At 46.9% G+C, this 14645-nt stretch overlaps 1 protein-coding gene and 1 pseudogene across 1 annotated transcript in view; both read left to right on the top strand.

Annotated features, from left to right (window-relative positions):
* CACNA1H (calcium voltage-gated channel subunit alpha1 H) overlaps positions 1–14645 on the top strand; it is a 478577-nt gene that overhangs the window by 20382 nt on the left and 443550 nt on the right. The gene's annotated exons all lie outside the window — the stretch shown is intronic.
* LOC140917845 (large ribosomal subunit protein eL28 pseudogene) lies at positions 4627–5212 on the top strand (annotated as a pseudogene).

Raw genomic sequence — 14645 nt, forward strand, 5'->3', positions numbered from 1 at the left:
CTCTGACTTATGCTTTACATTTACTTTACATGGCTCCAGCAATGAAATGGGATCTTAATTGGAGAAGTATAATTTATGTCCACTTCAGTGAGCCTTTACATTGCCAGAGCAGCGTAAAGGGGTCTTGGTGTCAATGAGGATCAGGCCTTGAGAGTCGCACAGGCTACTGCAAAGACACGCAGGACAAGCTACCAGCAGGGGTTTGTAAGGGTTTCCAATATCTGGGAGTTTGACTTCATCTTCCTTCCTTCAGTTAAAGTTATTAAGATTACGAAAGCTGGGAATGAGGCTAGAAGCAGCTCATGAGAGACAATAATGCCAAGGGATGCCTGGGTCCTAAGAACCAGGGAAAACTTGCAGAAAATGAGTGAGCTGCTAATTTTGCTATGCAGGGTGTAATGCGATGACATTTGGGGGACATTTGGTGGGGGACATTTGGTGGCTTTGAACGGCTGCGTACACAGCCTGATGCTCAATGCACCAAAAGGATGACGCCGTCGGATCTGCCAATGAATGGCACAGGGCGCTCTGCAGCACGCTTGAAAGGAAATGACTGAGGGGTGCTGAGCGGAGCAAACTGCAGGGATATTTCCATCGTAATGAAGAAAGACCTTGTGTAGCTTGAGACTATTTCAAAGTCCCTGGCACAGCGTGCTCTTCTCCGGCACAGAATATGTGAACAGGTGGGGAAGACTCGAGTTAGAGGCAGAGAAGAGCAAAGAGGAAAATCAACCATGAAATTGGTAATTTTATGAGCTTCACAAGGGAGGGCAAAGCTTGTTGTTCGACACCGTGTAATTGTGTCTCGGTGCCCTGGGTTATAGAATCTAGACGGTGTCAGTTTATCCAAGTACTGAGGCTTTTTAACATAGATTTGCAAAGCATTTGGAAAGACTACAGTTAATAGGAAGAGAGGCTCTGCCATCCTGGAACAGGCCAATGGCCCACCTAGACAAGCATGCTGTCTCCAGTGGTGATATGGAGTTGATGCATCTTAGTAAGGTTTAAAATTCATGTGTATAAAGTAAAGGAAAAGTCACTTTCATTCTCCTTATTTGGGGATCAGTATGTACCCTGAAAGCCAAGGACTGATCCCCTTTGAGATTGTCCTACCTGGTATCACTGCAGGGGTTTGTATTCATAGAATCATAGAGATGTCGGGCTGGAAGGGACCTTGAGAAGTCCTCCAGTCCAGCCCCCTGTGCTGAGGCAGGACCAAGTAAACCTAGGCCAGCCCTGACCGGTGTTTGTCCAACCTGTGCTTAGAAATTCCCAGTGACGGGGTTTCCACAACCTCCCTAGGCGGCATGTTCCAGTGCTTAACTATGCTTATAGTTAGAAAGTTTTTCCTAATATCTAACCTCAATCTCCGTTGCAGATTAAGCCCATTCCTTCTTGTCCTACCTTCAGTGGACATGGAAAGCAGTTGATCACCGTCTTCATAACAGCCATTAACATATTTGAAGACTGTTTTCAGGTCCCCCCCCCCCCCCGTTTTGTTTTCTCAAGACTAAACGTGCCGAGTTTTAACCTTTTCTTATGTCAGGTTTTTTAAACTTTTCTATAAGGGTCTAGTTCTGTCGTCCCCCCCCCCCCACCACCACCACACACACACACTGTAAAACTAGTTGAACTCTGTTGACTTCAGGGGTTGAACTGGGCTGTTTTGTAGTAGTTCCGGGAATTAATACTTTTTTTATGGCAGCTGCCCTTCTGTTTTCCAGGATCTCAGCTTTAATAAAAATACACAAAATGTCTTTAGCCCTTTTGGTTTCAAAGCAAACCTGTGGAACGTGACCCAAGTGTAAACTGATGCAGCTATGTCTGCCCGAGTCTGCCTACAGCCTGAAACAATCGTTCTGAACGGTGTGAAATGCCCGTATTAATTTCAAGCGATTGTTAACACTTATGTGGGGTAGGGGCTGCCTTTTGTGGTGTGTTTGTACTGCATAAAATGGCCTCCAGTGCAGTCTAGGGCCGAAAGTATCTAATCCTTTCCCCTCGCCTAACAATATGTTGAGGATGGAAAGGGCATAAGCCAATATAGCATGTCATGCCTCAGATATGGGAATTACACCAGAATTAGTGGCAGAATTGAATGGTATGTGCTTTTTTGGATTCCCAAGGAAATTCTTCCCTGAATGTCTGGTGTGGGTCTGGCACTCTGCCCTGTAACTGTCACAGTGGTAGACCCATTGTATGGGTTGATCAGAGACAGGATTATTTGGCTCCAGAGTGAGACCCACACTGAAAAGGAAGCTGCTCTTCTATACCATCTCTCTAGGAATAGGCAGGTTCAGGGGTGATCTGGGAGGAGCAATGCCTCTGATACTGTCTTATAGAAATGGGAAGTCAAAAGGCACCTACTGCCTAAGGGTAGGTCTACCCAGAATTCCCATGCATCCTTCATCCCATGTGCTTGCTCAGCTTCCGTTACAGTAACAGGACTCCATACGTGAAAGAACTAAAGGGTTTTTGTTGTCCAGTATATCACTAAATCAGCATCTTCCCTCCCCAACTCTTAGAGGACTCTGCCACATTACAGGGGTATGCTCACTTAGTGGGCTAGTTCTTATAGGAGGCAATGTGTCTTAGTGGCTAGAGCACTGGACTGGGACTTAGGAGCCCTGGGTTCCGTTCCTAGTTCTGCCATTGGACAAGTCACATGCCTGCTATGTGCCTCAGTTTCCACATCTCTAAAATCATTCCTCCTTTGAAAAGTGCTTTGAGATCTATGGATGAAAAGTGATACAGTATATAAGTGAGAGGTGTATTGTTAGCATTTAGACAGATAAGGATTCCCATCTTATGGAGCAGCACTGTCGACATGCACCGGCAGCTGACATCCGGTCCCCCCTAACATTCCCCTCCAACTACTGTGGGGATTTAGTCCCTGTTGACACAGGTCTGCTTGTGGGGATCAAGTGGGAGTATACGTCCTGACTTTACCAGTTTGTTTTTTCTCCTCCATGTAGAGCTAAGGCTGCCTGTGTTGTAAAATAAATCCGTGGCCTTTGCTTTCTGAACAGTGAAGGGCCAGCATCTTAATATGAGTTCTGGAAGGGAAGGCGGCCGTGGCGGTTTGCCAGTACGATGTACTTATTCCCTGATGTTCTTCTTGCCAAAATAATGTGAGCCCAACTCCAATAAAGGTTTCCTATGGTTACAAATTATATCTTGACTGAGTTTAGTAGTCTCCAGTCAGTTGCAAGTTAATAACAAACAATCCTTCTCCCCAAACTCCGAATGAGTTATTGCAAGGGGGGTGACGTTTGCCCGGCGGGGCGAAGGAGGCAGTTAGTGCAACAGTCCTGTCTCTGTAGGGTGCTTGCAATCATGTTCGCATCCTGGTCGCAAATCAGAGACCACCTGCCTTTGCCCTTAGGCACTTCCCAGCGATATCCCACCTGGCGCCCTCGCAAAAGAGATGGGTGGACCTATCTCTCTCCTCTGTGTCACATATAAGCTTATGGAGAGACTGCTTATGATGTGCATCAGTGAGGTTATTGAGCCCTTTGTTCAGGCTGGCTTCAGGTGAGGATGGTGTACCCAAGATCAAGTCACCCACCTAACACATTGAAGATGCCTTTGAGGCGGACAGGAAGGGCAGCGCCATTCTTGTCGATGTGTCATAGAATCATAGAATATCAGGGTTGGAAGGGACCCCAGAAGGTCATCTAGTCCAACCCCCTGCTCGAAGCAGGACCAATCCCCAACTAAATCATCCCAGCCAGGGCTTTGTCAAGCCTGACCTTAAAAACCTCTAAGGAAGGAGATTCTACCACCTCCCTAGGTAACGCATTCCAGTGTTTCACCACCCTCTTAGAGAAAAAGTTTTTCCTAATATCCAATCTAAACCTCCCCCACTGCAACTTGAGACCATTACTCCTCGTTCTGTCATCTGCTACCATTGAGAACAGTCTAGAGCCATCCTCTTTGGAACCCCCTTTCAGGTAGTTGAAAGCAGCTATCAAATCCCCCCTCATTCTTCTCTTCTGCAGGCTAAACAATCCCAGCTCCCTCAGCCTCCCCTCATAACTCATGTGTTCCAGTCCCCTAATCATTTTTGTTGCCCTTCGCTGGACTCTCTCCAATTTATCCACATCCTTCTTGAAGTGTGGGGCCCAAAACTGGACACAGTACTCCAGATGAGGCCTCACCAATGTCGAATAGAGGGGAATGATCACGTCCCTCGATCTGCTCGCTATGCCCCTACTTATACATCCCAAAATGCCATTGGCCTTCTTGGCAACAAGGGCACACTGCTGACTCATATCCAGCTTCTCATCCACTGTCACCCCTAGGTCCTTTTCCACAGAACTGCTGCCTAGCCATTCGGTCCCTAGTCTGTAGCTGTGCATTGGGTTCTTCCGTCCTAAGTGCAGGACCCTGCACTTATCCTTATTGAACCTCATCAGATTTCTTTTGGCCCAATCCTCCAATTTGTCTAGGTCTTTCTGTATCCTATCCCTCCCCTCCAGCGTATCTACCACTCCTCCCAGTTTAGTATCATCCGCAAATTTGCTGAGAGTGCAATCCACACCATCCTCCAGATCATTTATGAAGATATTGAACAAAACTGGCCCCAGGACCGACCCTTGGGGTACTCCACTTGTCACTCGTCACATGTCAGCTGCATGTGATGCTGTCTGGTACGTGGGGCCAACCAGGAAGGTGTTGCCGGCGAGTCTCTGTAAACCTGTGCGACAGTGGATCATGGAAATAGTAACAAACTGGTGTCTCATCTTGGAGACAAAGTCAGCCAGCATAGGCACTTCTGTAACAGACTCCCGCAAGGATCTATTCTAGCTCCTCTCCTTTTCAACGTATAAGCTGACGACCTACAGCACCGAGCCGAACAACCTGAAGGCCAGAAACTCCTTCCTCTACAACGCGCTGATCCATCGCAAGACGGTGGGCGTGGAGCCCGCGGCGGACGGGAAGAGGATCATGGTGGTGCTGAAGAAACGGGCAGGCCAGCCACATCCTATGAGAAGACGACCCTTAACAAGAACGCCCGGGCTACGCTCAGCAGCCTGCGCCACGTCATCCGCAAGAACAACGACCGCAGGGATCTGCGCAAGGCCGCTCTGTGCCGCGCCATCCTGCAGAGCCAGAAGCCAGTGGTGGTGAAGAAGAAGAGAACCCGGGCTACCAAGACGGCGTGAATGGCTAGCATGTCCCAATAAAGGGTTCAAACCAGAAAAACAAAACAAAAAAACCAGCTCAGTACATGTATGCAGATGTGGGTAATGAGCGGCACGATAGTGCAGGGTCACTCAGCCAGGACATGAATTCTCTGGCCACTTACCTTTAGACTCAGTGCAAGTCAGTGGCCACAGCTTTTCACCTGCACAGTCACCTGGCCACTCAACCCCTGTGTTTGTCAGGGAGCCAGGTCAGTCTCCTCTCTGCACATCGCTGACCCCGCAGCGCGGGCCGGGGCTGCCTGAGTGGTAGAGGGGCAGAGCTCAGCTACTTCTGGAGCCAGCAGCAGCCAGAGCTCAGCAGCTGCTCAACGCTTCCACACCTGATCCCGTTTCCTACCCACTCTGCTCTTGTGCCCACTTCAGTTCCTGCCTTCCCCTTCCTTGACACCCTTGGCTCCGTGCCTGGTTCCACTTCCCAACCCCAGCTCCAGCTCACTCGTTGGCTCTGGCATTCGGCTTCTGATCCCTGGCTCTGACCCTCACCTCTGCTCTTGGCTAAGCCCCGGGGTGTCCTGTGGTCCTGATTCTTGATTCCATCTTGGCTCAGCTCCTCTTTAACCTCCAAGTCTGGCCACCCCCATGGCTCCGACTATTAGGCCTGACTGCCCACATCCTGGTCATGATGCTGACAACGTTGAGGATTGTCTATTCTCTTTCCAGCCAGTTGTCACTTATTTAGGAATCAGACTGGACCACAGTCTAACATACTGATCCCATGTAGAATACTTTAAAAGATCGCTTTCTACACTGTCTTGATCCAGAGGCGAGCAGGAGCAGAAGCAAGCGTTGTGCAGTCCTGGGGGTGGTGTTCGCTCCGGCGAAATATTATGCAGCAGTTTGGGGCAGAGAACGGCATGCGTATCTCCTTGATTTGGAGGTGAACACAGCCACCCGTATCATTAGTGGTTGCCTTAGCCGCACATTAACCTTTAATTTATGTGTGTTGACTCAGAACAGCTCCCCCCAGACTTTGATGGGGTGCCATGACCCTTATAACTCCATGGAGCGCTGTGACGGATGAAAACAAGCTGCGGCACGCAAGGCTGACAGTGGTTCCGATATGTGCAAATAAGTAGCCCACACTTCCTACAGGAAGTTCTGCCCGCCTCCGGAAGAAAACACCTCCATCTGCAGCTCCTGCTGACTCGCCACGACTGACTGTATGCTACCCTTTTGCAGCAGCTGTTCGCGCACTGATATCCTGCACTGCTGAATCTCGGGTGAGGAGCGGCATCTCAGTGCCCACAGCTATGTCCCCACAGAGGGATAGCAGCTCTGGGGTAGGTTTCAGAGGAGCAGCCGTGTTAGTCTGTATCCGCAAAAAGAAAAGGAGGACGTGTGGCACCTTAGAGACTCACCATCCGGTGGAGTAAGCTGTAGCTCACGAAAGCTCATGCTCAAATAAATGGGTGAGTCTCTAAGGTGCCACAAGTTCTGGGATAGAGAGGCAGGCGTGCTGATGAATTTCACAAGCCCTAACTTACGTCCACCTGTTTGCAGCCTGGGACGCAGATCCTGGACTAGATTTAACAAGCCGCTGACTGGAATGGCAGAGGAGCTGCCAGAATGCGGAAATTTGGCTTAGCCCATCTTCACAGTGTGACTGCGGGGCAGCAACGCAGATGATCTAACATGGTGGTGGCAATTAGAATATTGAAAGGTGAACTGCAACACCGTCCTATCCCCAATGAAGGAGCAGTCAGAGGGCTGGTGATCTAGATATCGACTTGTGATGCATATGAAAGAAGAAGTCTTGCTCAGAAAGAAGAGGGTTTTTTTCTAACCACAATTTTATTTTTCAAAAATGAAAATTTTCATTGACTTTTTTTCAATGGTTTCCATTTCTCAAAAAAAACCCAAACCCTGAAAATGTATTTTTAAAATTTGTTTCCATTTTTCTCTTTTCTTTCCCATCCATTTCCCCCCCGCCACCACCACCCCGGTTTTCCATTTTTCCAGTGAAAAGGGGGAGAGGAGAAAAAAAACACAAACTGAAAAACGTTTTTTTTCCAGTTTTGAATTTTTTATTTTGTCCAACTGAAGAATTTTTCAACTAACTCTCAACTTTCAGATCTGTTTTTAAGGCTTCAGGGACTGAGGGTCTTATTTAAAATACATTGAAGTTAATGGGAGTCTTTCCATTCACTCTCATAGGTTTTGGATCAATCTCAAAGAGATTCCATTGCTGTTCAATGCACTGTCTCAAAAGATCTTCTGCAGATGTTGGTGGGTACATGCTTCATGATAAGCAGTTGCCCCATGAATTCATTCAGACGTGTCTGAACACATTTGCAGAACTCTTCAAATTAATTTGTAATGACCCATTAAAGGAGGGGATTATTAAATATTGGTTTAACACAAACAACAAAGATGTTATAATCCCGCTAATGCCTCTTTAAGAGTCGTTCATTTCAACACCATTACTGTAGGGCTCAGATTAATCGTTATGCAGGTGGTAAAGTGGAATGATGTTACCTGTTTTCACAGGGATGCATACAAATCACTTTTCACCTCATTAGTTTGCTGCCCAAAAAGGCACTCTCCTAATTCTCCCAGACTTCAAGTGCTTTCTGAATTTCAAGCTGCATTCGCTCATGTTTTAACCCTGATCTGAGCAACTATAACATTTCTAAACAAGATAAATCTTTGCAGTAACCTAAAGTGGAGCTTCTCTTTTCCCATAGGCTATTTCTTGTGCAGTAGGCGGATTGCAATCGCTAGCCTTTACTCCCCTCCTGGGAGTGCAGAACAGAAATAGGCCAGGGCCTCTTTTCAGATAGCTCCATTTGAACACACTTATGCTTTAGAAACTCTCTCTCACTTCAGGAATAATGTTCCAGTGTGGGTGTATTAAGAGATCCTCAGAAGTGGTCATTTACTGATTTGGGTCACTATTACCCCTCATCCTCTTTGTCTGAAAATGTATAACTGGTGTGGGAAGGACTACCAGGAAAATCTATATATTGACATTGGGAAAAAGATAAGGATGAAAGATGGAACCTATTTAATGCAAGGCTATCATCTGTTATCTCCCGTTCCCCAACTGTTTTAAAAACAAAATACAGAAGTTCTTATACTCCAAGGACCACTTTCTGCAACACAGCTGTGCCAGATATAAAATGCAGTACATGTTCATGCTCAGAAACCCAATAAAACTGGTAATTAGCCTCTGAAACAAATTAAAACAGAAGATACAATTTTATTCAGTGTAGTTTGTCTTTCCTGCAAACTGTACCTCGAAACATATTGGAGAGTTAAGTAACGTAGAGCTTAAATAATAGGAGCACAGGGAGAGCGAATTAAGAGGAAAAGATGTGTCTCGTGATGCACTTAAGAAAGAACCAAAAGATTGTTAAAATGGGGAGGAGTAGAAGGAATGATCTTGGATATTGTCTTGGCTCTTCCACATGCTGCTTGTTTGTATTTGAACAGACCATTTAGCTTGCGTGTGCCTCAGTTTCCCCCACCTTTCGAAATCAGATAATTGGCCCATGGAGATGGGTGCGTGATAAATGCATACAGGCTGTTCTAAGTGATAGATCCTGCAGAGAAAGAGGCTTTCTCATCCAAAGAGGCTAGACCATGTGAAGTGGTTCAGGAGTTCGAGGCTGCGTAAGCAGAGCAGGTAGAGTCCAGAGTAAGGCAAGGTGTGAAGGGACAGGCTATAAATACAAGAAGGGCGATTTTGAACCAATCTGTTCCTCTTTCCCTTTTGTGGTTGGAAACAGGGTAGCTACTGCACAAGGGCACTTCATTGCACTCTCGCTTCCCCCTCATCAATGCTCCAATTCACTTTAGAGCTCAGCTGAAAGCATAAATTTTCCTCCTTCCCTCTAACTCTTGGTTTCTCTCTCGCTTCCTCTGCTATTATTTTGAAATTTCAGAGCTGTGTTTATTTAACTCTGGGCAGTGCGGCAGGGATGCAGTGTGTGAGGAATAAATCTGTACTGCAGCGATGGAACTCTGGTGGGTGGTTTCAGATGTTTCCTTACCTCCTTCCTTGCTGATGTGCCCAAAAAACTGGTGGGTCGCCAGGGCCACTTGTGAATCAATAAGGGGTTAATTTTAATGCCTCGTAGAAACACGAATGCTGGGTGGAAAACCAGGGGCGGTTCACACGTTTTTATCTGAGCTCTTGTGGGTTAAATCTTGTGCTCCTGCAAATCAGGGGAAGCTTTGCCCTCAATGGAAACATGATTGAAACTTGTGTTTCTAATAAAAAAGGCCAGACTTGTCCCTGGTATAACCCAAAGATTAGGGTCCTTGCCACTAGCAACCCTGCCGGCCCTAGGAGGAGTGGGCAGAGGAATGTGGCCGTGGAAGGCAGCTGTCACCCCTCCTCTCGGAGGTAGCCTGTACCTGATTGGCTCTGGTTGGGGTGGGAGCATGACTTGAGTTTGTACAGTCATGGTGATCCCCCTTCATGTGGGTGGTTCCTACAGAGACCCACATGGAAGCTGCTGTCCCTTGGTGGAGTCCCCAAGGGAGGATTGCAGTATAAACACCACCTGTCTCTCTAGGGGTGAATCCCATCTGCAGGGCAGTGGCATACATTCATCAGGAGAGAATTTAGCCCAAGATGTTTATTACTGAGTTTAATAACTGTGTGGGAAGCTCTGTAGTCCTAGAACCCAGATCTCCTAGTTCCTGGGCAGCTGCCCTGTCCACACTGCCAAAGCAAGGAACAACAGCATATGGGCCGTAAAGTTTCAAGCACCACCGGCTGTCCCGCCCACAGAGGTCCTGACTGGCAGTGCCTAGGGCATTCCCTGGTTGTCCCAAGAATGCTGTTTAAGGTGTGGGGAAAACACCTAGAGGTTGTCTGTGCAACTAGACAGGTACCTGCTTGGTTCTTTAAACAGACCCTGCTGCACACTCCTGATACCTTGCCAGGCTCCTGGTTTCTGGCCCCAGCCCTGCTTTCATACCTGGCCTCTCTCCTGGTCCTCTGCTCTGCTCCTGACTCTTCGCCCTGCCTCAGTTCCAATAACTCAACTTTGGCTGACTCACTTAGCGTTGGCCTGGTGTGGCTCATTGACCTTGACTCTGACCTGATCCTGTGGTGTGACACTAGTACGGAGAGCTGCTCTTGGTCTTGACCCTCCAGACAGAACTCGGATCATGTCCCCTCCAACCCAGGCCCTGGCCTCAGTCTGTGGTCCGTATGCCCTTCCTCTAGGATCGCAAAGAGAGGAGCTGTTATTATGGCCAGCTTATTGTTGGGGAAAGTGAGCCAAGGAGAATTGAAGTGACTTGCTTAAGGTCACACAGCAGGCCGGTGGCAGAGCCAGGAATGGACCCACATCTCTCAATTTGGCCAGGAGTGAATTCATCCCTGTTATAAACAGGGTGGAACTCTCTTTGAAGCTTAAGTTGAACTTGGTTTTTATTAATCAGGTAATATCTATTTGTAAGTGACTCTCCCTTACCATTTTGCAATTCAAGGGATCACTGAGAAAGAGCAAAGTGAATAGAAGACAAAAAGAAGACTCCGAACTCTAATGCCCATAATCCCGTAGGGTGGAATAAAACTTTGGCAGATCTCCACCATTTTGGAGGTTATCCCGACAGATTTCCTGTAGGGTCTCCCTAATGGTCCACTAGGCTACTCTCCTCTTTGTGAGCACTCATATTCATAGTTCTGTCAATGCCTGACATGAACTCACAAGCCTTGAGTAGCAGTACAGCAACCAGACTGAACCTAATCTGGATTGATGTGCTCTCTTTATAGCCTCATTACAGAGCAAATCAATGTAGAACAATGTTAAATGCAAAGCAACTCGGCTTAAAATAACTTCAAGGGATTGACTGGAATGGGAAGAAGGGCTGGGGAATGTAGCATAAACGCTGCTACCTCCTTGGAACTTCACCATAAGGGGCAAGAGTCTCTCTTATGTCCCTTTTCACTAGCACCAGCAGCTTAATCAGCCTGTAGAACAGCCAGTTTCCCTGCTGAGAGAAAGGTCCTGGTACAGGGGGAATCCTCAGGTGATGTACAGGCAACATACCACCTCTATGCCCCCACCATAGCCCTCACCACACCCCGTCAGGGCCTCCTATTGCAGAAATGGCCATAGGCAGCCGGATTTAAATTTGAGTAGCCCTGACTCTTATTTAACTTGCATTAGGGCCTGGGTGGTCAAAACATGCCATTTCAGAGAAAACCCAAACATTTTGCAGAAAAGTTATCGGTTTCGATAGAAGTTTGGCTGGGCCGTTTCTCCAGGTTTCTGATGGAATTTCTAGGGGTGGGGGTGGGGATGAGAGTGAGCACCCAGTTTAGAATAACCAATCCCTGGTGATTAGGGCACTCACCTGGGATGTGGAATCAGGTAGACCAGGGACTTAAGCCTGGGTCTCCTGCATCCCAGTTGAGCGTCCTGGCTATTCTGGGGGGCAGATCTGGCTCTCACTTTTCATACAATATTTTGGAAGGCCTTGTGTTCGCTGAGCTTTGGAACGAAAGCAACTTTTGAAACCTCATCAGCATCCACGAAATGGAATTGTTTTCCGGTCAGTCTTGTTGGTGAGATCCCCGTCCAGCTTGCGACTTGGGAAGATCAAAGGGGGTTTATTCACTGTACTGCTTGTTAAGGGTCCCAGACTGAGAGGCACAGACAGTGGTAATCTTGATTTCACCCACACTGCGCACTGCCAGTGTGTCTCTGCATTGCGGATTGCCTGCTTTAGTGCAAAACCCGAGTACAGACAGGCAAAGCCACAATTTTCACCAGTTGAGGGAACCACTTGCTTGAAACCAGGGTAAGCTCAACTGGTACAAATTGCATCTGTCCTTGTCTACAGTAAGTGGTTTTTATCAGTGTAGCTATACCAGTTGCTGGCCACCAGTGGCTGAAATAAGGCTAATCCCAAGTGCAGAGAAAACAAGAGGAAAGCTTTCATGACGTTCAGAGCAGTGTATTCAGCCTGTCTGGTGGACGTGTTGGCAAAACGAAGCACGATACAATAATTGATTTTTCTTGAACAGTTAGTTATACAAGGTGTTTAAAGCGGACACCAGCAAAACCGCAGAGCAATCTGCATTATAGCTTTGACTTCCAAGCGCATCGTAGTACGTGCAATTTTCTTTAACTATCACTGCATCTGCGAGTTTGCCAGTTTGTGGATTTACTGTATAGTAAAAGTGCATTGATTGAAATGTTGCTTGATGCTTGGAGAGAGAAGCATGCTATCGTTCTTGGTGTCAGTTTTCATTTGAACAGGGTATGGTTGTCTTGCTTTTGAAGAGAACAAGTGCCCATTAACACAAAAGGTTATAATTTTGTCTTGATGCTTGGGGAACGGTATGAGCTTTTGCATTTAAATTGGCAAGCCTCCTTAGAGTAAATGTGCCTGGCACCTGAAGCTAACCCAGGTATTGCAGAATATTAAAAGCTTCATTCTGAGCCAATTTACAACAGGTGTAGAAATCTTAGACCGCACTAGTGCATGGCTGTTCCATTCTTATGGCCAAATTCAACTCTGTTTACCCAGTACAAGTCTGGAGTGACTCCAGTGACATCAGTAATTACTGTTATTGTTTGTGTCAGTAGTGCCCAGAGGATCTAGTCATCAAGGGTCCATTGAACAAACACATTGGAAGAGACAGTCCCTGCCCCAAAGATCTGAAAATCTCAGTTAAGGCTAGATGCAACAAGCTGGTGTAACAACCAAGCAGGAGGAGAGAGAAAGTGGGTGATAGTAGGTACGTCTACACACTGCACAACTCTTCCAGTCTCATGTAGAGTACACTGCACATCCCGCTAGCATGGGTATCAATAGCAGTTGAAGGAGGTCAGGCACTGCTTAGGTAAGCAGAGGAAAGATGCCTGAACCCTGTGGGTATATACCCGACATGGCTCTCTACACACCTAAGCAGTGTCCCCCAAGTCTACACTGCTGTTTTTAGCAATGTCATCTCCCGCTGCCTCGCTGTTGCCAGAGCCTTTCCCTGCCAGAGCCTTTCACTAATGTGTGTAGCCATGCGCCCGCAATGTAGACACAGCTTGCTTTTTACTGCAGCGTGTAGTTACACATACCCTATATGCCTACAACTGCTTGTGCTGTGCAGTTGTAGACATAGCCAGAGAAAGGAGCATATGATTTTGGAGACTGGCTTTGTGCAGATTTTGAAGGACCAAAGGATTTTTCTGGCTGGAAATAAGGCAGAGACAGTAAGAGCAAAATTTTCAATGGGGCTAGTGACCTTTGGGTGTGTTTCTTGGGTGCCAGATTGATTCTTTTTCCCAGAAGTGCTGAGTACCCACAGTTCCTGTTAATTTCAGCAGAAGTTGGGCTGCTCAGGACTTCTGACAATCAGGTGCAGGGTGTCTGAAACTGGGCACCTTAAAGTCACTGGTCACTTTTGAACATTCTGGTCTAATGATGGTCAGTAATCCTGACTGGTTTAACTGGTTCAACCCTGTTTTTAGTGGGACTAGCTAAAGAGATTCAGAGACCAATCCTACATTATCACTAGAGTGAAATTCTGCTCTTGGTGCCAGTGGTGAGGGTCTTGAATCCCTCCTTTGTGCAATCAGTTCACATGCATGATGAGTTGGGCCGTTGAAAGCAATTTATGAAATTGCACAAAGTGAAAGAGAAATGGGAATATTTAGTTTAAAACTAAAAAGTTCAATTTTAAAGGTAATGCAATTCACTGAACCAGCCTTTCCCTAGAGCAATCTTTATTCTTTGCATGGAGATAAGGAATCTTGCCAATTCTTCAAAACCTTATTTAAACTTAGTTGGTGTTGGTCCTGCTTTGAGCAGGGGATTGGACTAGATGACCTCCTGAGGTCTCTTCCTACCTTACCCTAATATTCTATGATTCCCATTCTTCTGGTGTTCTAAAAAAACCTCCGCAATACAGAGCATTAACAAAGCCAGATACAAGACTGCTCATAAGGGGCCAAGCCCTGTCTCTGTTTTTGGCTGTGGATGTCTATAGACCTGTCAGATACTGAGCAATTAAACTGTCTCCTGTAGCCACATGGTGGAGATACAGAGTGGTTTGGGGAACCCTGAGTTGTTTGCACAGCACTTTTAACTCTTGCTTTAGTCTGATGGGATGTCTTCATCTCGTTAGACAGCAGATAAAATGCCTGCCCTTGAGGAAAGGAAAAGGAACCACTTTCTTAGACAAGGACTTAAAATACGTAGGCTTATAAAGAAAATGTAAGAGGACTGTTGCCTCCTTACTAACATTCAGTGGGGGTGTTTTGGTTGGCTAGCTCCCACTATTAAAAGGGGAAGGGTCTATGGGAAACCAGGACTCTGAGACTGATAGACCCCAGGAACAATGGGGAGAGGCCAATGCTCCAGCTCAGCCTGAATGACAGGGTGGGCAGGCTAATCAGAGAGTCAGGAGGCCAGGGAGGTCCCATCCTCCGTGTGAGCTGGAATTGCCTGGGTCAGACAGAGTGGGGCCAAGCT

The sequence above is a fragment of the Lepidochelys kempii genome, chromosome 10 (genome assembly GCF_965140265.1).
Source record: "Lepidochelys kempii isolate rLepKem1 chromosome 10, rLepKem1.hap2, whole genome shotgun sequence".
Classification (NCBI taxonomy): domain Eukaryota; kingdom Metazoa; phylum Chordata; order Testudines; family Cheloniidae; genus Lepidochelys; species Lepidochelys kempii.